Genomic DNA, 24,067 nt, shown 5'->3' with positions numbered 1-24,067 from the left:
TGTTAAAAAAGACAAAAAACAAAAACATTATAAACTCAAATCATCCACATGAAGTATAAAAATAGTAAAACACCTAAAAAAAAAAAGTTACTTACTCTCTAATGACCGCCACAACGCTCACGCCGACGACCCTGGGAGGTGCTTTGAGGACCTCTGCGCCGAGCCCCAGAATGTGAAGACTGTAAAAAAAAAATTGAATTATGTGCTTGGATGAAGGCATATGTATTGTGTGTACTGTGATGTCTGTGATAATGTTTTTTATGTGTTGGGTGTAATGTGGTGTCTGTGATGATCTGTTTTTGCGGTGCATTTAGAAACTTACACTCTGTGCACCGACTCCTGGTATTTCTCCACCCCGTCCACCTCCTTCTGGAAGTCCCTCTGATGCTGCAGCTTCCTGTGAAACCAGAATTAAAGCATATCGGGTTACAAAAAATGTTAACATGACCAAAAGTAATAATAAAAATTTTAATTACCTCAGTTCACCGACGCTGTGAGGGAGGACTCCCAGAAGAAGACATAATGGGTGGTTTTCTCCAAGTCTCTGCAAGTATAAAGACACTTGTTAGCTACTATTCAAATCATACATTAAGCTTTCTGGCCTTTAATACTTACATCACGACTTTCATTGGTGCACTTGCTTGGTTGGCCTGGCTTGGTCACACACTTTTTTTCTCCAAGTATCTGCAAGTATAAAGACCTCCTTCCAACTTGATATGCATGATGCGCAAGCAGCCAAACCCTTCACCTCATGTATTTCCCAAGAAAACCCACACCTATCACTGCCAACCAAGTAGTACCTTGCAAACACCTAATACCCTCCTTCCAACTTTAAATCCCTAAACCCCCACTTGAATATCTATTGACCACAGACTCAATATTTTAAAAACCCTGGTAAAATTTTAAAGACCCAATTTCTGCATTTCCCATTTGTATACACCTTTAAAAAAAAAAAAAAATAGAACCTCAAACACCTCTGTATTGCATGTTGTGCTTTCCTGTGTGACATAACCCACAATTTTAAAGTGAACTTGGTGAAATGATACTACAGACAGTTTTTGGACCAATTTTTATTTATTTTTACTTTTTTTAATTTTTGTTAAAGCAAGTAGGAGTTACACAGCTCTTTATTTGAAATACAAGGACAGTAAATTAAAAATAAAAATAAAACCTTGGCTGGACTCACACACTCGCAACAGCACTTTGTTGGAAATGCAAGTACAGTAAATGAAAAAAGAAAAAAAAAAAGATTGGCTGGACACACACACTCGCCGCACTCACACACACTCGCCGGACCCACGCTGGCAGGACTCACACTGGCACATTGAGTAGTGAATCCCTACCTGGCCGGTTTATATAGATATGGGGTTGTCTGGACAATTGGCTACAAAATAAGATTTGGAGCATGCTCAGTTAAAAAAAAACGGAAGCCGTCGCCGGATTCTATCATTTGACGGACAGCATCGGCTCCTGCGTCCATTATAGCAAACTAGCTATGAACCCGTTCTACGCCCGGGTGGTGAGAATTTTTATTAGTATATGGTCTCCTATCCTGCTATGCTGCCACCCTCCTATCCTGGTACGCATGGCACCCCTCATTCCTATCTTGGTATGCATGGTACTCTCACCTCCCCAATCCTGGTATGCATGGCCCCCTCACCCCCTATCCTGGTATGCATGGTCTTCTCACCCCCCTATCCTGGTATGCATGGTCCCCTCACCCTGTATCCTGGTATGCATGGTACCCCTCATCCCCCAAGCCTGGTATGCATGGTACTGCCTCATCCCTATCCTTGTATGTATGGTCCCCTCACCCCCTATCCTGGTATGCATGATACCCCTCATCCCCCAATGCTGGTATGCATGGTCCTCTCACCCCCCAATCCTGGTATGCATGGTCCTCTCACCCACCTATCATGGTATGCATGGTCCCCTCACCCCCCATTTCTGGTATGCATGGTACCCCTCATCCCCCAATCCTGGTATGCATGGTACCCCTCATCCCCCAATCCTGGTATGCATGGTCCCCTCAACTCCTATCCTGGTATGTATACTCCCCTCACCCCCTATCCTGGTATGCATGGTACCCCTCACCCCCCCAATCCTGGTATGCATGGTCTCCTCACCCCCCTATCCTGGTATGCATGGTCCCCTCACCCCCCAATCCTGGTATGCATGGCCCCAGGGGCGGACCTACCACCTGTGCAGCCTGTGTATTGAAGGGGGCCCCAGGGGAGAGGGTGCCCCTCTAACCTCCAGCACCACATGGCTAATTATTCAAATTAGCCATGTGGAGCGCGCAGAGCCAGGTGCAAGGAGGAAAGGAGCCAGCCCTGTGGTGAGATGATATCAGTGTCAGTCAGATGTGCTGCCCTCCTGCTGCTGCGGGGGCGGAGAGGAGGAGACAGACTGTCTCACTCACTGTGCCTGTGGCGCCGACCGGACGTGGCTACAACCGCAGGTCAGTCAGTCACTTGTGTGTGTGTGTATGTGTGTATGTCTGTGTGTGTGTGTGTGTATGTGTGTATGTCTGTGTGTATGTCTATGTGTGTGTATGTATGTGTGTGTATGTCTGTGTGTGTGTGTATGTGTATACGTACAGTGGGGCAAAAAAGTATTTAGTCAGTCAGCAATAGTGCAAGTTCCACCACTTAAAAAGATGAGAGGCGTCTGTAATTTACATCATAGGTAGACCTCAACTATGGGAGACAAACTGAGAAACAAAAATCCAGAAAATCACATTGTCTGTTTTTTTTTCATTTTATTTGCATATTATGGTGGAAAATAAGTATTTGGTCAGAAACAAGCAATCAAGATTTCTGGCTCTCACAGACCTGTAACTTCTTCTTTAAGAGTCTCCTCTTTCCTCCACTCATTACCTGTAGTAATGGCACCTGTTTAAACTTGTTATCAGTATAAAAAGACACCTGTGCACACCCTCAAACAGTCTGACTCCAAACTCCACTATGGTGAAGACCAAAGAGCTGTCAAAGGACACCAGAAACAAAATTGTAGCCCTGCACCAGGCTAGGAAGACTGAATCTGCAATAGCCAACCAGCTTGGAGTGAAGAAATCAACTGTGGGAGCAATAAATAGAAAATGGAAGACATACAAGACCACTGATAATCTCCCTTGATCTGGTGCTCCACGCAAAATCCCACCCCGTGGGGTCAGAATGATCACAAGAACGGTGAGCAAAAAACCCAGAACCACGCGGGGGGACCTAGTGAATGAACTGCAGAGAGCTGGGACCAATGTAACAAGGCCTACCATAAGTAACACACTACGCCACCATGGACTCAGATCCTGCAGTGCCAGACGTGTCCCACTGCTTAAGCCTGTACATGTCCGGGCCCGTCTGAAGTTTGCTAGAGAGCATTTGGATGATCCAGAGGAGTTTTGGGAGAATGTCCTATGGTCTGATGAAACCAAACTGGAACTGTTTGGTAGAAACACAACTTGTCGTGTTTGGAGGAAAAAGAATACTGAGTTGCATCCATCAAACACCATACCTACTGTAAAGCATGGTGGTGGAAACATCATGCTTTGGGGCTGTTTCTCTGCAAAGGGGCCAGGACGACTGATCCGGGTACATGAAAGAATGAATGGGGCCATGTATCGTGAGATTTTGAGTGCAAACCTCCTTCAATCAGCAAGGGCATTGAAGATGAAACGTGGCTGGGTCTTTCAACATGACAATGATCCAAAGCACACCGCCAGGGCAACGAAGGAGTGGCTTCGTAAGAAGCATTTCAAGGTCCTGGAGTGGCCTAGCCAGTCTCCAGATCTCAACCCTATAGAAAACCTTTGGAGGGAGTTGAAAGTCCGTGTTGCCAAGCGAAAAGCCAAAAACATCACTGCTCTAGAGGAGATCTGCATGGAGGAATGGGCCAACATACCAACAACAGTGTGTGGCAACCTTGTGAAGACTTACAGAAAACGTTTGACCTCTGTCATTGCCAACAAAGGATATATCACAAAGTATTGAGATGAAATTTTGTTTCTGACCAAATACTTATTTTCCACCATAATATGCAAATAAAATGAAAAACAAAACAGACAATGTGATTTTCTGGATTTTTTTTTCTCAGTTTGTCTCCCATAGTTGAGGTCTACCTATGATGTAAATTACAGATGCCTCTCATCTTTTTAAGTGGTGGAACTTGCACTATTGCTGACTGACTAAATACTTTTTTGCCCCACTGTATGTGTGTGTATGTCTGTGTGTATGTCTGTGTATGTGTGTATGTCTGTGTGTGTGTCTGTGTGTGTATGTCTGTGTGTATGTGTGTGTGTGTATGTCTGTGTGTATGTCTGTGTATTTGTGTATGTCTGTGTGTATGTCTGTGTGTGTATGTCTATGTATGTGTGTGTGTATGTATGTGTGTAATGTATGTGTGTGTGTATGTCTCTGTGTGTGTGTATCTGTGTATATGTCTGTGTGTATGTGTGTGTGTGTATGTCTGTGTGTGTATGTATGTGTGTATGTATGTGTGTGTCTGTGTGTATGTATGTGTGTGTGTATGTATGTCTGTGTATGTATGTGTGTCTGTGTGTATGTGCGTATGTCTGTGTGTGTATGTATGTGTAGACACGAATGTGAAGCCCTGGCAACCACATCATGCACTCGCCGACATCACAGCCATGTCAGGATCATGTGACCAGGGGACGGCAGGGAAACAGAGACGTGATCACCAGGGAAACACAGACGTGCCGCGAGAGCGCGTGTACAGTAGTCAACCTGGACTGCAAGCATGGATACTAGCTACAGAAAAAGAGAAATGTGTTATATATACACCATATGAGATAGGACTATCAAGGGAATGTTATATATTACTGGCTACTGCATTCCAGGTATATAGTAAAAAGTAAAAGTGCCCAACAGTATATATAAAAAAGATTAATTAGTAATGTGAAATAATAATAATATAAAAAGAGATAAAAAAAGAAAATAATAAGTGATAAAAAGAGTATAAGTATATCATACAGCCCAACACCGTGCAGGAGGCTTGGCATTTGCCACAGAACACCAGGATTGGCAAATTCGACACTGGCGTCCTGTGCTCTTCACAAATGAAAGCAGGTTCACACTGAGCACACGTGACAGATGTGACAGTAGTCTGGAGACACCGTGGAGAGCGATCTGCTGCCTGCAACATCCTTTAGCATGATCGGTTTGGCAGTAGGTAATGGTGTGGGGTGGCATTTCTTTGGAAGGCTGCACGGTGTTGGGCTGTGAGCACACCCCCCATCTGTGGACGTCGGGCACTCAGACCATCTTCATGGAGTCGGTTTCTAACCATTTGTGCAGACAAATGCACATTAGTGGCCTGCTGGAGGTCATTTTGCAGGGCTCTGGCAGTGCTCCTCCTGTTCCTCCTTGCACAAAGGCTGAGGTAGCTGTCCTGCTGCTGGGGTGTTGCCCTCCTACGGCCCCCTCCACATCTCCTGGTGTACTGACCTGTCTCCTGGTAGCACCTCCATCCTCTGGACACTACGCTGACAGACACAGCAAACCTTCTTGCCACAGCTTGCATTGATGTGCCATCCTGGATGAGCTGCACTACCTGAGCCACTTGTGTGGGTTGTAGAGTCCTTCTCATGCTACCACGAGTGTGAAAGCACAACCAACATTCAAAAGTGACCAAAACATCAGCCAGAAAGCATTGGTACTGAGATCTGGTCTGTGGTCCCCACCTGCAGAACCACTCCTTTATTGAGGGTGTCTTGATAATTGCCAATAATTTCCATCTGTTGTCTATTCCATTTGCACAACAGCATGTGAAATTGATTGTCAATCAGTGTTGCTTCCTAAGTGGACAGTTCGATTTCACAGAAGTTTGATTTGCTTGGAGTTATATTCTGTTGTTTAAGTGTTCCCTTTATATTTTTGAGCAGTGTGTATATATATATATATATATATATATACACTCACTGGCCACTTTATTAGGTACACCTGTCCAACTGTGTGTTAAGACTTAATTTCTAATCAGCCAATCACATGGCGGCAACTCAGTGCATTTAGGCATGTAGACATGGTCAAGACAATCTCCTGCAGTTCAAACCGAGCATCAGTATGGGGAAGAAAGGTGATTTGAGTGCCTTTGAACGTGGCATGATTGTTGGTGCCAGAAGGGCTGGTCTGAGTATTTCAGAAACTGCTGATCTACTGGGATTTTCACGCACAACCATCTCTAGGGTTTACAGAGAATGGTCCGAAAAAGAAAAAAAAAACAGTGAGCGGCAGTTCTGTGGCCGGAAATGCCTTGTTGATGCCAGAGGTCAGAGGAGAATGGGCATACTGGTTCGAGCTGATAGAAAGGCAACAGTGACTCAAATTGCCACCCGTTACAACCAAGGTAGGCAGAAGAGCATCTCTGAACGCACAGTGCGTCGAACTTTGAGGCAGATGGGCTACAGCAGCAGAAGACCACACTGGGTACCACTCCTCTCAGCTAAGAACAGGCATCTGATGGCTACTTTCAGCAGGATAATGCGCCATGTCATAAAGCTCGAATCATCTCAGATTGGTTTCTTGAACATGACAATGAGTTCACTGTACTCAAATGGCCTCCTCAGTCACCAGATCTCAATCCAATAGAGCATCTTTGGGATGTGGTGGAACGGGAGATTCGCATCAGGGATGTGCAGCCGACAAATCTGCGCCAACTGTGTGATGCCATCATGTCAATATGGTCCAAAATCTCTGAGGAATGCTTCCAGCACCTTGTTGAATCTCTGCCACGAAGAATTGAGGCAGTTCTGAAGGCAAAAGGGGGTCCAACCCGTTACTAGCATGGTGTACCTAATAAAGTGGCCAGTGAGTGTATGTGTGTCAATGACACGCACACACATTATATATATACACCTCTACTATGTGTATACATGTATTCTAGCTATTCTTTTTTAACCTGTCAGTGTGATTTTACAGTATAGCGCACTGAATTGCCGGCTTTTCTAAAGGACTCAGGTGCGTATTTCTTGAAAGTCACATGCATGGTCCGTGTGTAATCCATTTTTTTCTCGCACCCATAAACTTGCATTGGCGAGTCGCTGGTGTTATATGGTGCAAATCGCAGCATGCTGCAATTTCACCCCCACGTATAATACGGGTGAGAAAAAAACGGATGATGGGAGCTGCCCCATAGATTAACAATGGTCCGAGTGCAATGCGATTTTTTATAGCATAGCACTCGTCCGTATTTCTCTCTAGTGCGACTCCGGCCTAAGGGCGCCATGGTGCGCCAGAAAAGCTTCAGTCAGAGAGTCTCTCAATTTTAAAACCTTTTTTTTAAAATGGTCTAATAAAATGAAATTTTACTTAAACTGGATGGACTGGCTGGAAACACCCTTCCTTTTCCCCTACTTCGTCTGAAATCACCCACCAGCTATATTCAATTGCAACAGCTTTATGATTTACTGTATGTGTCAGTGTGTCAAGCTCCAACCTTTCCCTTTCCCTCCTCTCTCCCACAGACATCTCAAGGACTGTTGAACCACTCTGGAGGTCTATGGCCACAGTATGGACTGTGTGATGTTCTTATATTACTAGCCTTATGGACCTGTGAGTTTTAAAGGGCCAGTTGGCCCTGATGGGAACGTATGCGTTATGAACTGTCAGCTTTAATGACTGTGTTTCTTTTAAGTCCTGATGGCCTCAGGGTCTTGTGGACCCTATATAGAGAGAGACTGGGATTCTGCTGCTAACGATGTTTTTTTAAAAAAAAAAAAGTTTTGTACTAACCTTTATTCCTATGTTGCGACTAAGTCTGTGAAGGTTGCCATGACTGAGCACAGCCATGTTTAAAGGAGGGAGGAGTGTAAGGAGGTGGCGGAGAACCTCGGTGCTTCTCCTCTCTCCTTCCTGTGTTGTCCCGAGCGCCTGACATAAATCTGTTCCTGATATACTGTGCTGACTTCTGTGTTCACGTTGTTCTTGCTGTACATGGTAAAACTTGTACTGTTGTTGACATTGGTTCATGGTGTGAGTTCCCTTTTAATTGCTGATATGTCCATTGTATTCACTGCAGCCTGTATGTAGGATAGGGACAGTTAAGAGTTAAAGGTGTGCTGGTTGAGTAGCTCAGAAGAGGCTGCAGGAAGCTGCTGCTCGGGTCCAGTAGCCTGCCCATGTTGGCCAGGGCAGGTGTGTAGCCGCAGCCGGGGCATTGCTAGACTCCCAGGAGGGAGGGAAACTATTGCCCCGGGCCGAAAGACACAATGGAGCATTGCCAGACTCGCAGGAGGGAGGGAATCCTTTGCTCTGGGACTTTAGAACAGCAACACGGGCACAGGACTGTGTGGGTGCCCCGCCAAAGGGACATTAAGCATCCAGATTCCAGCGTATGGGCTACTGTTTTGTTTCAGCTACCGTGGCTGTTGTAGGTACGGCCGTGGTCATCGCTAGGGAGAGAACAGGAAACCAGTGAACTTTATTCTACTTCTGTTATTAAAGTTCGTTCCCTGTTGGACTGAAAGCTGTGTCTGAGGATTGTGTTGGTTCGGTCCATTTCTGTGCAAGGTACCCGGGGTGTCTAATGACTGTGGCTTCGTTGACTCGGCTGGTACAACCACCCCAGGTGACCTTGTTACACTATCTCCATAGTTCTTACACAAGACACAGAGATCAGACAAGGTCTCACATTCAGGCAGTTTCTGTTTTACTCCAACACTCTTTATATGACCAAGATCAGAGTCTCATTATAGCCAGCAGAGAATTCTCCAGGGACAAAGACCCCGTCTGATCCTAACACGCGGGGGGGGGCAGGGGTATCCAGCCATGGGGCCCGGATTCTCTCATTTGTGGCCACAGCGCTTCTTGTAGAATAAATCACTTTCTCATACAGTCCTGTAGTAATGACTTTGTTCTCCCGTTTTCTAGGAGGGTTCCTCTGACTCCATCGTATGTTATCAGTATACAGTATGTGCGAGAGACGAGAGGCCGACAATCGCTGTTTTACTGTGTGTGTCTGGGGTCAGTTCTACAGGGGGATAGAGCTGCAGGGTCTGCAATCGAAGATGGGGGTATATGGGTGTATACAGCATATACAGAGGTGTGTGCAACCGAAACTGGGGGTATACGGGTGTACATATCATACACAGAGGGGTCTGCGACCGAAGCTGGGGGTATACGAGTGTATATATAGCACACACACGGTTCTGCACATAACACAGCTCCGCTTCATATGTTTTATACACACGGCTCCGCTCCGTACACCTCGTACACACACGGCTCCGCTCCGTACACCTCGTACACACACGGCTCCGCTCCGTACACCTCGTACACACGCGGCTCCGCTCCGTACACCTCGTACACACGCGGCTCCGCTCCGTACACCTCGTACTCACACGGCTCCGCTCCGTACACCTCGTACTCACACGGCTCCGCTCCGTACACCTCGTACACACACGGCTCCGCTCCGTACACCTCGTACACACGCGGCTCCGCTCCGTACACCTCGTACACACGCGGCTCCGCTCCGTACACCTCGTACTCACACGGCTCCGCACACCTCGTACTCACACGGCTCCGCTCCGTACACCTCGTACACACACGGCTCCACTCCGTACACCTCGTACTCACACGGCTCCGCTCCGTACACCTCGTACTCACACGGCTCCGCTCCGTACACCTCGTACACACACGGCTCCGCTCCGTACACCTCGTACACACACGGCTCCGCTCCGTACACCTCGTACTCACACGGCTCCGCTCCGTACACCTCGTACTCACACGGCTCCGCTCCGTACACCTCATACACACACGGCTTCGCTCCGTACACCTCATACACACACGGCTTCGCTCCGTACACCTCGTACACACGCGGCTTCGCTCCGTACACACACGGCTCCGCTCCGTACACCTCATACACACACGGCTCCGCTCCGTACCCCTCGTACACACACGGCTCCGCTCCGTACACCTCGTACACACACGGCTCCGCTCCGTACACCTCGTACACACACGGCTCCGCTCCGTACACCTCGTACACACACGGCTCCGCTCCGTACACCTCGTACACACACGGCTCCGCTCCGTACACCTCGTACACACACGGCTCCGCTCCGTACACCTCGTACACACACGGCTCCGCTCCGTACACCTCGTACTCACACGGCTCCGCTCCGTACACCTCGTACACACACGGCTCCACTCCGTACACCTCGTACTCACACGGCTCCGCTCCGTACACCTCGTACACACACGGCTCCGCTCCGTACACCTCGTACACACACGGCTCCGCTCCGTACACCTCGTACTCACACGGCTCCGCTCCGTACACCTCGTACTCACACGGCTCCGCTCCGTACACCTCGTACACACACGGCTCCACTCCGTACACCTCGTACTCACACGGCTCCGCTCCGTACACCTCGTACTCACACGGCTCCGCTCCGTACACCTCGTACACACACGGCTCCGCTCCGTACACCTCGTACACACACGGCTCCGCTCCGTACACCTCGTACTCACACGGCTCCGCTCCGTACACCTCGTACTCACACGGCTCCGCTCCGTACACCTCATACACACACGGCTTCGCTCCGTACACCTCATACACACACGGCTTCGCTCCGTACACCTCGTACACACGCGGCTTCGCTCCGTACACACACGGCTCCGCTCCGTACACCTCATACACACACGGCTCCGCTCCGTACCCCTCGTACACACACGGCTCCGCTCCGTACACCTCGTACACACACGGCTCCGCTCCGTACACCTCGTACACACACGGCTCCGCTCCGTACACCTCGTACACACACGGCTCCGCTCCGTACACCTCGTACACACACGGCTCCGCTCCGTACACCTCGTACACACACGGCTCCGCTCCGTACACCTCGTACACACACGGCTCCGCTCCGTACACCTCGTACACACACGGCTCCGCTCCGTACACCTCATACACACACGGCTCCGCTCCATACACCCTGTAAACCCCTCCTGACCCCACACAGAAACTTCCCCTCATCCAGCACCATGACAACCAGCACAGCAGAGGCCTGCACACACTGAGGCCCCTGATCATGTGACCCCTGACTCCTCCCCTCCTGTGACCTCATCACAGGTCCTGTGCGCACAGAGCAGCCATATATGTGGAGTGCGGCTCTGCGGGTGGAGGTCGGTGCTGGAGGCTCCATTATTCTCTATGTGGAGTGCGACTCTGAGGGTGGAGGTCGGTGCTGGAGGCTCCATTATTCTCTATGTGGAGTGCGGCTCTGCGGGTGGAGGTCGGTGCCGGAGGCTCCATTATTCTCTATGTGGAGTGCGGCTCTGCGGGTGGAGGTCGGTGCCGGAGGCTCCATTATTCTCTATGTGGAGTGCGGCTCTGCGGGTGGAGGTCGGTGCCAGAGGCTCCATTATTCTCTATGTGGAGTGCGGCTCTGCGGGTGGAGGTCGGTGCCGGAGGCTCCATTATTCTCTATGTGGAGCGCGGCTCTGCGGGTGGAGGTCGGTGCTGGAGGCTCCATTATTCTCTATGTGGAGTGCGGCTCTGCGGGTGGAGGTCGGTGCCAGAGGCTCCATTATTCTCTATGTGGAGTGCGGCTCTGCGGGTGGAGGTCGGTGCCGGAGGCTCCATTATTCTCTATGTGGAGCGCGGCTCTGCGGGTGGAGGTCGGTGCCGGAGGTTCCATTATTCTCTATGTGGAGTGCGGCTCTGCGGGTGGAGGTCGGTGCCGGAGGCTCCATTATTCTCTATGTGGAGTGCGGCTCTGCGGGTGGAGGTCGGTGCCGGAGGCTCCATTATTCTCTATGTGGAGTGCGGCTCTGCGGGTGGAGGTCGGTGCCGGAGGCTCCATTATTCTCTATGTGGAGTGCGGCTCTGCGGGTGGAGGTCGGTGCCGGAGGTTCCATTATTCTCTATGTGGAGTGCGGCTCTGCGGGTGGAGGTCGGTGCCGGAGGCTCCATTATTCTCTATGTGGAGTGCGGCTCTGCGGGTGGAGGTCGGTGCCGGAGGCTCCATTATTCTCTATGTGGAGTGCGGCTCTGCGGGTGGAGGTCGGTGCCGGAGGCTCCATTATTCTCTATGTGGAGTGCGGCTCTGCGGGTGGAGGTCGGTGCCAGAGGCTCCATTATTCTCTATGTGGAGTGCGGCTCTGCGGGTGGAGGTCGGTGCCGGAGGCTCCATTATTCTCTATGTGGAGCGCGGCTCTGCGGGTGGAGGTCGGTGCTGGAGGCTCCATTATTCTCTATGTGGAGTGCGGCTCTGCGGGTGGAGGTCGGTGCCAGAGGCTCCATTATTCTCTATGTGGAGTGCGGCTCTGCGGGTGGAGGTCGGTGCCGGAGGCTCCATTATTCTCTATGTGGAGCGCGGCTCTGCGGGTGGAGGTCGGTGCCGGAGGTTCCATTATTCTCTATGTGGAGTGCGGCTCTGCGGGTGGAGGTCGGTGCCGGAGGCTCCATTATTCTCTATGTGGAGTGCGGCTCTGCGGGTGGAGGTCGGTGCCGGAGGCTCCATTATTCTCTATGTGGAGTGCGGCTCTGCGGGTGGAGGTCGGTGCCGGAGGCTCCATTATTCTCTATGTGGAGTGCGGCTCTGCGGGTGGAGGTCGGTGCCGGAGGTTCCATTATTCTCTATGTGGAGTGCGGCTCTGCGGGTGGAGGTCGGTGCCGGAGGCTCCATTATTCTCTATGTGGAGTGCGGCTCTGCGGGTGGAGGTCGGTGCCGGAGGCTCCATTATTCTCTATGTGGAGTGCGGCTCTGCGGGTGGAGGTCGGTGCCGGAGGTTCCATTATTCTCTATGTGGAGTGCGGCTCTGCGGGTGGAGGTCGGTGCCGGAGGCTCCATTATTCTCTATGTGGAGTGTGGCTCTGCGGGTGGAGGTCGGTGCCGGAGGCTCCATTATTCTCTATGTGGAGTGTGGCTCTGCGGGTGGAGGTCGGTGCTGGAGGCTCCATTATTCTCTATGTGGAGTGCGGCTCTGCGGGTGGAGGTCGGTGCTGGAGGCTCCATTATTCTCTATGTGGAGTGCGGTTCTGCGGGTGGAGGTCGGTGCTGGAGGCTCCATTATTCTCTATGTGGAGTGTGGCTCTGCGGGTGGAGGTCGGTGCCGGAGGCTCCATTTTTCTCTATGTGGAGTGCGGCTCTGCGGGTGGAGGTCGGTGCCGGAGGCTCCATTATTCTCTATGTGGAGTGTGGCTCTGCGGGTGGAGGTCGGTGCCGGAGGCTCCATTATTCTCTATGTGGAGTGCGGCTCTGCGGGTGGAGGTCGGTGCCGGAGGCTCCATTATTCTCTATGTGGAGTGCGGCTCTGCGGGTGGAGGTCGGTGCCAGAGGCTCCATTATTCTCTATGTGGAGTGCGGCTCTGCGGGTGGAGGTCGGTGCCGGAGGCTCCATTATTCTCTATGTGGAGTGCGGCTCTGCGGGTGGAGGTCGGTGCCGGAGGCTCCATTATTCTCTATGTGGAGTGCGGGTGGAGGTCGGTGCTGCAGGCCCCATTATTCTCTATGTGGAGTGCGGCTCTGCGGGTGGAGGTCGGTGCTGGAGGCTCCATTATTCTCTATGTGGAGTGCGGTTCTGCGGGTGGAGGTCGGTGCTGGAGGCTCCATTATTCTCTATGTGGAGTGGGGCTCTGCGGGTGGAGGTCGGTGCCGGAGGCGCCATTATTCTCTATGTGGAGTGCGGCTCTGAGGGTGGAGGTCGGTGTCGGAGGCTCCATTATTCTCTATGTGGAGTGCGGCTCTGCGGGTGGAGGTCTGTGCTGGAGGCTCCATTATTCTCTATGTGGAGTGCGGCTCTGTGGGTGGAGGTCGGTGCTGGAAGCTCCATTATTCTCTATGTGGAGTGCGGCTCTGTGGGTGGAGGTCGGTGCTGGAGGCTCCATTATTCTCTATGTGGAGTGTGGCTCTGCGAGTGGAGGTCGGGGCCGGAGGCTCCATTATTCTCTATGTGGAGTGCGGCTCTGCGGGTGGAGGTCGGTGCTGGAGGCTCCATTATTCTCTATGTGGAGTGCGGCTCTGCGGGTGGAGGTCGGTGCTGCAGGCCCCATTATTCTCTATGTGGAGTGCGGCTCTGCGGGTGGAGGTCGGTGCTGGAGGCTCCATTATTCTCTATGTGGAGTGCGGCTCTGCGAGTGGAGGTCGGTGCTGGAGGCTCCATTATTCTCTATGTGGAGTGCGGCTCTGCGGGTGGAGGTCGGTGCCGGAGGCTCCATTATTCTCTATGTGGAGTGCGGGTGGAGGTCGGTGCTGCAGGCCCCATTATTCTCTATGTGGAGTGCGGGTGGAGGTCGGTGCTGGAGGCTCCATTATTCTCTATGTGGAGTGCTGTGTGTCATATTGTAAGTCACACGGAGAGTGTAATCCCTCAAAACTTGAACCATCTCAATAATAGAGAGATAAACATAGAATAATACTCCATATTTATATCTGGAGAACATGTAATTCTGAAGAGGAAGTAGTAAAGTCCTTACCCGACTGCTGTATGGTGCGGTGTATTAAGGGGAATGAGACCCCGCGTCTCTTTGCATCCTGCTAAACAAATAAGGTGGTGTAAGTGGCAGATTGGTTTTATTAGGAGTGATTATTTTCGGACACCCACCTATGAGGTTATTACTGACTTCGCAGAATTAGGTGACCGCTTTGGTTTTTTGAAAAAAGGATGTGGTCAACGATATAATAGAGAGAATTAATGATATGATCTCATTATATGTTGGGTAAGGGATATGACCATACCTTTAAGTCAGAGAGGCACTGTGTGCCATGGAGCATCCGCTGGGCTCCCTGTTACAAGTTGTATCTGTGATATAAAGATAAGGTCAGTAACTGACGTGTCCGCATTAAGATGTAGCGCTGGTGTCAGAGGTTCAGAACATACCGGTTCTAGTAGAGTGGAGCCTGGTGCTTGAGCTAACGCGGTATCCGCCGCTTGTTGTGGACGCATGTATGTCAGGTTGTGACAGTTATATCGGCGAGGGGCGGAGATGGGTACCACATGGGGGTTATCGCATAGAAAGGCTAAATCGGAAGTGAGGTAATCCGGAAGTGTCTGTGTGTTCCAATGGGCAGAACTGCTCAGTTAGTGCGTTGAATGGGTATGGATTCAGCTGTATATGCGTTCCAGAGCCCAATTTGGAAAGTGAGACTAGAGTTGTTTTCCTTTAGAGAAAGGTGAAAAAACGGGTTACAGGCATGGTCTATTCGGTGGAGGTGTGGCATTCGAGCAGGAGAGGTAGGAAAATATGGAGATGGGGAAATCTAGAGGGAAAAGGCCATGGAACAGAAGATTTCATTCAGTATAAGCGACTCTGTAAGACTGACGACATGCAGAATTAGTAAATGCAGTGAGCCAGATTCATCAAAAAGAAGAGGTAACTCGGAAGGGGTATAAATCAATACATGCATACCTATAACATCATTCTATCTTTGACAGGTTGTGTAGTTTCTCCTATATATAGTAGGCCGCATGGACATTTAATCAAATAAATCACAAAAGATGTGTCACAGGTAGAAAAATCTTTAACTCCTTTACCCCGGAGGATGGTTTGCACGTTAATGACCGGGCCAATTTTTACAATTCTGACCACTGTCCCTTTATGAGGTAATAACTCTAGAACGCTTCCATGGATCCCGGTGATTCTGAGAATTTTTTTCTAACACATTGTACTTCATGTTAGTGGTAAAATTTCTTTGATCTGACTAGCGTTTATTTGTGAAAAAAATGGAAAATTTGGAAAATTTTGAAAAATTTCGCAATTTTCCAAATTTGGATTTTCACGCCCTTAAGTTACAGAAATATGTCACACAAAATACATAATATTTAACATTTCCCAAATGTTTGCTTTACATCAGCACAATTTTAGAACCAACATTTTTTTTTTTGTTAGGAAATTATCAGGGTTAAAAGTAAAACAGCAATTTCTCATTTTTACAGCATCATTTTATTTTTCTGGGACCACATCACATTTCAAGTCACTTTGAGGGGTCTGTATGATAGAAAATTCCCAAAAGTGACAGCATTCTAAAAACTGCACCCTTCAAGATGCTCAAAACCACATTCAAGATGTTTATTAACCCTTCAGGTGCTTCACAGGAATTTTTGGAATGTTGAAAAAAAAGAACCATTTAATTTTTTTTCACAAAAAAATTACTTCAGATCCAATATTTTTTATTTTACCAAGGGTAACAGGAGAAATTGTTACCACAAAAGTTGTTGTGCAATTTGTCCTTTGTATGCTGATACCCCATATGTGGGGGTAAACCACTGTTTGGGCGCATGGCAGAGCTCGGAAGGGAAGGAGCGCCATTTTGCTTCTTCAATGCAAAATCGGCTGCAATTAAGATCAGACGCCATGTCGCATTTGAAAAGAGACCCTGATGTGCCTAAACAGTGGAAACCCCCCACAAGTGAAACCATTTTGGAAACTAGACCCCCTAAAAAACTTATCTAGATGTGTGGTGAGAACTTTGAGCCCCCAAGTGCTTCACAGAAGTTTATAACGTAGAGACTTAAAAATAAAAAATCATCTTTTATCCACAAAAAAATGATCTTTTTGCCCCCAATTTTTTATTTTCCCGGGGGTAACAGAAGAACTTAGACCCCAAACATTATTGTGTAATTTATCCCGAGTATGCTGATACTCCATAAGTGGGGGTAAACCACTGTTTGGGCATATGGCAGAGCCATACTGTTATGGTTTGCAGGTGCCATGACCCACTCGGAGAGCCCATGAGGTGCCAAAACAGCAGAACCCCCCATAAGTGACCCCATTTTGCGAAGTCCAATGAAGTCATCTAGGGATTCAGTGATTATATTGACACCATTGATGTGTCACAGAATTTTATACCATTGGGCAGTGAAGACAAAATAACTCCTACAATTTCTACTGAACGTGACAATACCCCATTTGTGGCTGTACGGTGCTACTTAGCCATGCGGAGAGATTCGGAAGGAACAGAGCGCTATTTGCATATTCAAGTGAATGGGTCTGTACACATGTCAGTGTGTTTCCACGGACCGTGTGTCCGTGGGCAAAACACAGACTTGTCCGTTTTTAATGTCAGCACGGGCCACAAAACATCCAGCACATGTGCATACACATAACACACATGATGTCATCCTTGTGACACGCAACGGCGCCGGGGAAGAAGCGCTGTTCCACCCGCGCCGGGTGCTGAACATGGCTCATATCATAAATAACTTCAAAAAACAGCGTGGGGACTCCTCTATTCTTGATAAACAGCCTTGCTGACAGCTAAGGGCTGCAGCCCCCAGCTGTGAGTTTTATCTGGCTGGTTATCAAAAATGGGGGAACCCATGCCGTTTTTTGTTTTTTTTATCTACCGTATTTATTTACAGCTCAGGAGCGGCTGATGAATACTCCCATCTGCCGCTGCTGCTGCTACTGTTATTAACAGCAGCAAGGGTAAGCTGATGGGAGTAATAGTCCCATCAGCCACCTCCTGCTGTCTTTTATTACTTAAATGTAACTCTCATCATTCTCCCCTGCTTGTGCCGATTGCCAGCAGAGCAGGGGAGAATGATGAGAGCTGTGTTCAGCGCCGGGGAACAGTGCTTACTGTAACGCTTCTTCCCTGGCGCCCGTCCTTGTGGTACTGATGCGGCACACACATGCCACACGTGTACTGCAAGTATTGCACACACGGATACTGACATCTCCAGTACCGGAAATATCAGGATTTGTGAAAGAGGCGTTATAGCGGGTTTTTATATTTGGTAGCTGTCACACACTAAAAGATGCCATTTATTGCCAAAAATAGTTTTTGCATCACCACATATTGAGAGCTATTATTTTGCCATATTTTGGCCCACAGAGTCAGGTGAAGTCTTGTTTTTTTGGGGGACGAGTTGACGTTTTTATTGGTACCATTTTCGGGCATGTGACTTTTTTTTTTATCGTTTTCTACTCCGATTTTTGTGAGGCAAAATGAACAAAAACCAGCATTTCATGAATTTCTTTTGGTGGAGCGTTTTAGACCGTTCTGTGTGTGGTAAAATTGATAAAGTTTTATTCTTCGGGTCAGTACGATTACAGCGATACCTCATTTATATCATTTTTTTATGTTTTGGCACTTTTATACATTAAAAACTTTTTTATATAAAAAATAATTATTTTTGCATCGCTTTATTCTAAGAGTTATAACTTTTTTATCTTTTTGGTGATGGAGCTGTATGGGGGCTTGTTTTTTGCGGGACAAGATGACGTTTTCAGCGGTCCCATGTTTATTCATATCCGTCTTCTTGATTGTGTTTTATTCCACTTTTTGTTCGGTGGTATGATAAAGCATTGTTTTTTCCTTTTTTTATGGTGTTCACTAAAGGGGTTAACTAGTGGAGTCTGCACGTTGTGGATTCTGCTGCGGTGTACAGTACCATTATATCCTATGTAAAACAAAAAACGCTGTGCACATGCTGCGGATTATCTTTTGTGCCGATCCGCAGAGTTTTTACACCTGCTCCATTATAGAAATCCGCAGGTGTAAAAATGCAGGGGAAATCCGCACAAAATCTGCAGGAAATCTGCACTAAATCCGCAGGTAAAACGCAGGTAATTTTACCTGTGGATTTAGCCAAATCTGCTCGGAAAAATGTGCAGCAGAATCCTCAACGTGTGCACATACCCTTATAGGTCGTGTCATTACGGACACGGCAATACCAAATATGTGTACTTTTATTGTTTTAGATTTTTTTTTTTTTTTTTTCATTCAAATATTTTAGTGCTAGAATAAATATTGAGTTATTTTTTTAAAAAAATTTTACAATTATTTTAAAAAAATTTTTCCTTTTTTTTCCTGACTTTTACACTTTGTCCCACTATGAGACAATCATTTTTTGCAGGTTGATCGCTTTTATAGCATGCAGATGAAACAGCATCTGCATGCTTTAGAACCTGTCAGCGCTGCACTGACAGTGAGAGACTTCCTGATCATGCACTGCACATGCGCACGACCAGGAAGTTTCTGATCTCTGATGACCCGGATGTCATCATAATGACCTCAGGTCACCATGGCAGCGATCGAGACCCTGCGTGCGCTGCCGATCGCTGAGATGTACTGTTCCATCCGTGGGCAAATTGGCCCAGGTCACATGGATGGAAAACCCCAACCTATTATCAGCTGTTGGACTGGGCCTACAGAATAAAAGTACATACAGACTTCCTAACATCCTAACAACTCTCATGCATTAGAAACATTCATCAGCTTCGTTGATGAATCTTTTCAGACACTCAGACGTGACATTGATATGGGTAAATTGCCCTTTTCATCTAATCTAAAGGGCTAGCGATCTCACTGTGTGTGGCACACATCAGCAACCGGCCCCCCCGCCGGGTATCGCGTATCGTGCAGGATCGTCCTGGGCCATTTTTTGATCGTTGGTCTCCCACTGGCCAGCATGCATCGTTGCATGTGGCAGCAGGAGACCAACGATCAGTGAGCTCCCAGCGCTGTAAGCAGACGCTGGGAGCTGGTATCCAAGGTAAATATCAGTTAACTAAACGTGTGGCGCTTGGTTACCCGCTGTGCACCTTGGATACCAGCGTGCTCGCGCTGGGAGCTGGTATCCAAGGTAAACAGCGGGTAACTAAGTGCCGCGCGCACTTAGTTTCCCGATATTTACCTTGGATACCAGCATCCTCGCTGGTCCTGATCACTGGTGTGTCTGCATGTTTGGCAGCTCACCAGCGATCATGTAGCGATGCACCAGCGATCCTGACAAGGTTGTATCGTTGTCAGTATCTGGTGCATCGTTTGGTGTGACGGGACCCTAACCCCCAGAGACCAACAGGCCTTGGTCATTAAAAATGATAAAGATCTTTTCTTCAAACCTGCTAACAAAGAAGGCGACATAGTGGTCATGAACCGAACTGATTATTAACAGGAGGTCTACAGAGAGCTGAATGACAACACAATATACCAAAAATTACCTAGGGACCCAACACACCACATTATGGGCCTGATTCTAGAGGTATTAGAAAGATTCACCGACCTGGATGTCTTGGATTCACAAACCTGCAAATATGTCACGAAAAACCATCCCATTATACCAGTTTTCTATATTCTGCCAAAAATACACAAGAGTCTGCAACACCCACCAGATCGACCCATAGTGGCCTCCACAGAATCCATACCATCTGCATTATCGATCTTCTTGAGAAAATCCTCACTCACGCAAAAAACTGCCTCATTCATACTCTACACCGGAGACTCTCTCCGAACTATCCAAGATTTGGGCTCAGTACCCAAGGAGGCCATTTTCCTTTGATGTAAAGGATCTTTACAATTCTATTCCACATCAATCCGGCATAGAGTGTGTATGAGAGCTTCTTACATTATCAATGGTGAATCCAAATAAAATAGACTAATGCTTGGAACTACTCACTTCAGTCCTAACAAGGAATCATTCCAAGACTCGTTCTACTTACAAATTAAAGAACGGCAATGGGCTCAAATGTAGCGCCTCCTTACGCAAATTGTTACATGGAGGAATTTGAGACTAAATGTGTCTATCCTAACTTACTATTTCGATCACAAGTCATTATCTGGAAAAGGTACATAGACAACATTTTCTGCATTTGGAATGGTACATCAGAAACCCTCGCTCTTTCCTTTCGTGAATTGAATACCCTCTGGCCTGGACTAAATTTCACAATTTCTTGGAAATTATGGTCCTTAACCCCTTAATGACCGGAGCTTTTTTTCGATTTTTCGTTTTTCGCTCCCCTCTTTCCCAGAGCCATAACTTTTTTTATTTTTCCAAGAGACAAAAAAACTGACTGGCACATCCAAACTAATGTGAATAGGTGCATACCAAGAGGAGCTACCCCCATATACAATATACAAAGGATGGTTGCACTCTACCATGCTAAGGCATGTCAATGTGGAATATATGTAATTAGAGAGGTATTCACACAGTGTAGGTGCCCACCTCAAAGCAAGGGAGTCTGACCGCTGACGTACTATCCCGTCGGCGGTCAGAAAGGGGTTAAAGACCAAAATGGTGCACTATCCATTGAGCTAGACACCCAACTGACAGGAATTTCAGAGTCTTCATCCACCATCTGTCAAAAGATCAATTTCAAAATCACAGTTCAAACGTGTTCAAAGGATTGTATCTGATACCACGCTACGCTCAGACAGACTGAATGAAATTCATCAAAAATTTGAAGAACGCAGTTACCCTCCTCACGTGCTAAACACCTCAACGAACTCGACAACCACTATAAGATCTACAGCTACGAACCATATACCATTTGTACATACCCATCATCCCTTTTCATATATTATGCACCAAACCATTAAGAGACCCTGATGAGGCAGAATTCCAACACCCCTTGTTACCCTGCTTTAACCCCTTCATGAGCCAGCCTATTTTGACCCTAATGACCTGGGCTGTTGTGAGTTCATTTTCCCCTTCACTACTGAGGCCCGAGGAACTCCCTCTTCTGGTGAAGAAAGGTAGTGAGCCTGATTGTCAAACACCTGGGGCTGATGATGATGACTGGCTGAGTGGAGTTAATGACTGGATATAAGGCTGCCGACGCCCTTCTGGCCTGCGGGTGATTTCTCTGTGGACTTCTAGGAAACCAGTCTGATTCCTGCTCATCTAAAGCTAAGATTTCTGCTTTGCCTTTTCGCATTAGTGTTTTGTTTTCCTTGCTTTTCTGGATTCTGCCATTCCCTGCTGGGGTGAGCTGAATCTCCTTTTGCCTGTTGCTCTGTCTTCAGAATATTCCTGAGTACTGACATAGCCTTTTTTGAAGCCTAGCGTCTTCAGGGCCTTTTTTACTGTCAGTTTGTTGGCTCTTATTTTTATAGGGTTTTTCACGGATTGCAGACAGCAGCCTTCCTGTCCTTTCCTATCTAAGCTAGCTGGGCCCTATCTTTGCTCAGTCTATCTTTCTGTCTGTGTTTTGTTCTTTCTTCTTGCTTCACCGTCATTATATGTGGGGGGCTGCCTTTGCTTTGGGGTCTGCTCTGGGGCAGTTTAGATTTCCCTTTCTGTCTTTAGGCTATGTAGTCCTCCGGCTGTGATCGAGGGGCCTAGGGCATCGTAGGAGCCCCCCACCGCTACTGCTAGTTGTGTTGATAAGTTCAGGGGTCTGCAATCCGATAGCTGCCAACTTCTCTGGTTTTCTGGACTTAGCTAGTATTTCTATTTTTGCCTCCTACGGTGACTCAATCATAACACTGGGCATTTTTTGCAGTTCTGACCAGTGTCCAATTATGAGGTAATAACTCAGGAATGCTTCAACGCATCCTAGCAATTCTGAGATTTTTTTTCGTGACATATTGGGCTTCATGTTAGTGGTAAATTTAGGTCGATAATTTTTGCGTTTATTTGTGAATAAATGGACATTTGGAGAAAATTTTGAAGATTTCACAATTTTCAAACTTTGAATTTTTATTCTATTAAACCAGAGTTATGTGACACAAAATAGTTAATAAATAACATTTCCCACATGTCTATCTTACATCAGCAGAATTTTGGAAACAAATTTTCTTCTGTTAGGAAGTTATAAGGGTTAAAAGTTGACCAGTGATTTCTCATTTTTACACCAAAATTTACAAAACAATTTTTAGGGACCATCTCACATTTGAAGTCCCTTTGAGGGGTCTATATGGCTGAAAATACCATTCTAAAAACTGCACCTCTCAAGGTGCTCAAAACCACATTCAAGAAGATTATTAACCCTTCAGGTGTTTCACAGCAACAGTAGCAACATTGAGGGAAAAATGAACATTTTAACTTTTTAGTCACAAAAAATAATCATTTAGCAACAATTTTTTTTAATTTCCCAAGGGTAAAAGGAGAACGTGGACCCCAAAAGTTGTCTAATTTGTCCTGAGTATGCTGAAACCCCATTTGGGGGAAAACACTGGGCGCACGGCTCTGAAGGGAAGGAGCGCCATTTGACGTTTTGAATGGAAAATTAGCTCCAATCATTAGCGTACACAGCGGTGCTTGGAGAGTCCCTGTGTACCTAAACTTTGGAGGTCCCCCACACATGGCCCCATTTAGGAAACTAGATCCCCTAAGGAACTTATCTAGATGAGCACGTTGAAGCCCCAGGTGCTTCACAAATTGATCTGTAAAAATGAAAAAGTACTTTTTTCACAAAAATTTTCTTTTAGCCTCAATTTTTTTCATTTTCACAGGGGCAACAGGATAAAATGGATCCTAAAATTCGTTGGGCAATTTCTCCCGAGTACACCGATACTTCATATGTAGTCATAAACCACTGTTTGGATGCAGGGCTCGCAGTGAAGGAGCGCCATTTGAATTTTTGAATGGAAAATTAGCTCCAATTGTTAGCGGACACCATGTCGCGTATGGAGAACCCCTGTGTGCCTAAACATTGGAGCTCCCCCACATCTGCCCCCGCCGCCATCAGTCGGTTGTGGGGGCAGATCGCCCCCGTCAATCGTGGTGGGGGGGTCACAACGCGGTCTCCAGCCATGGCCGATAATATTGCAGCATCGGCCATGGCTGGATTGTAATATTTCATTGGTGAAATATTACAATTGCTCTGATTGGCTGGCCAGGGGGGGGGGCAAAGCCACCCCCCTGGGGTGACGTACAAGGCCTCCTGTACCTGCACGTCGGGTGACCTTTCAGTCACCTCGGTCACCCGACCAGCAGGACCGCAATCTCCCCATGACGCCACATAGGCGTCACAGGTCGGACTGGCACCGACTTTCATGACTCCTACGTGGCGTCAAAGGTTGGGAAGGGGTTAAACAAGCCCCCAACATCAGAGACTCGTTAGGGCTGACATAGGCATCTCACGGTCTAGACCGACACAAAGATACCTCCAGAACCCCAAAACTAGTGTCTAGACCGACACAAAGATACCTCCAGAACCCCAAAACTGGTACATTCCTCTGCCTGCAATGCGATCAATGCAACAAAATTTTTAAGGGTAATGTCATTCACCATCCACACTCTGGCAAGAGATACCCCATTAAAGATTTCTCTACCTGTGGCACATCTGTTTTGATTTAGCTGATTAAATGTCCATGCGGTCTTCTATAAATAGGAGAAGCTATACAACCTGTCAAAGATAGAATTTCGAAACACAAGTCCACAATCGGGTGTAA

At 47.7% G+C, this 24,067-nt stretch overlaps 1 protein-coding gene across 3 annotated transcripts in view; it reads left to right on the top strand.

The window, feature by feature from the left end:
- Window positions 1-12,599: 12,599 nt before the first annotated feature.
- LOC141094255 (uncharacterized) overlaps window positions 12,600-24,067 on the top strand; it is a 34,835-nt gene continuing 23,367 nt past the window's right edge. For 2 of the 3 annotated variants that reach the window (XM_073580078.1, XM_073580076.1), the window contains exon 1: window positions 12,600-12,776. The gene's annotated coding sequence lies outside the window, so the exon portion shown is untranslated. Of the gene's footprint in view, window positions 12,777-13,252; window positions 13,272-24,067 lie in introns of those variants that run through there. The other variant, XM_073580077.1, reaches the window with a different exon arrangement.

Source organism: Dendrobates tinctorius, unplaced genomic scaffold (assembly GCF_039654945.1).
Source record: "Dendrobates tinctorius isolate UK_male_01 unplaced genomic scaffold, ASM3965494v1 ptg000063l, whole genome shotgun sequence".
Taxonomy (NCBI): domain Eukaryota; kingdom Metazoa; phylum Chordata; class Amphibia; order Anura; family Dendrobatidae; genus Dendrobates; species Dendrobates tinctorius.
Note: the sequence above shows the minus strand (reverse complement) of the source record. Positions and strands in the feature narration are given on the sequence as shown.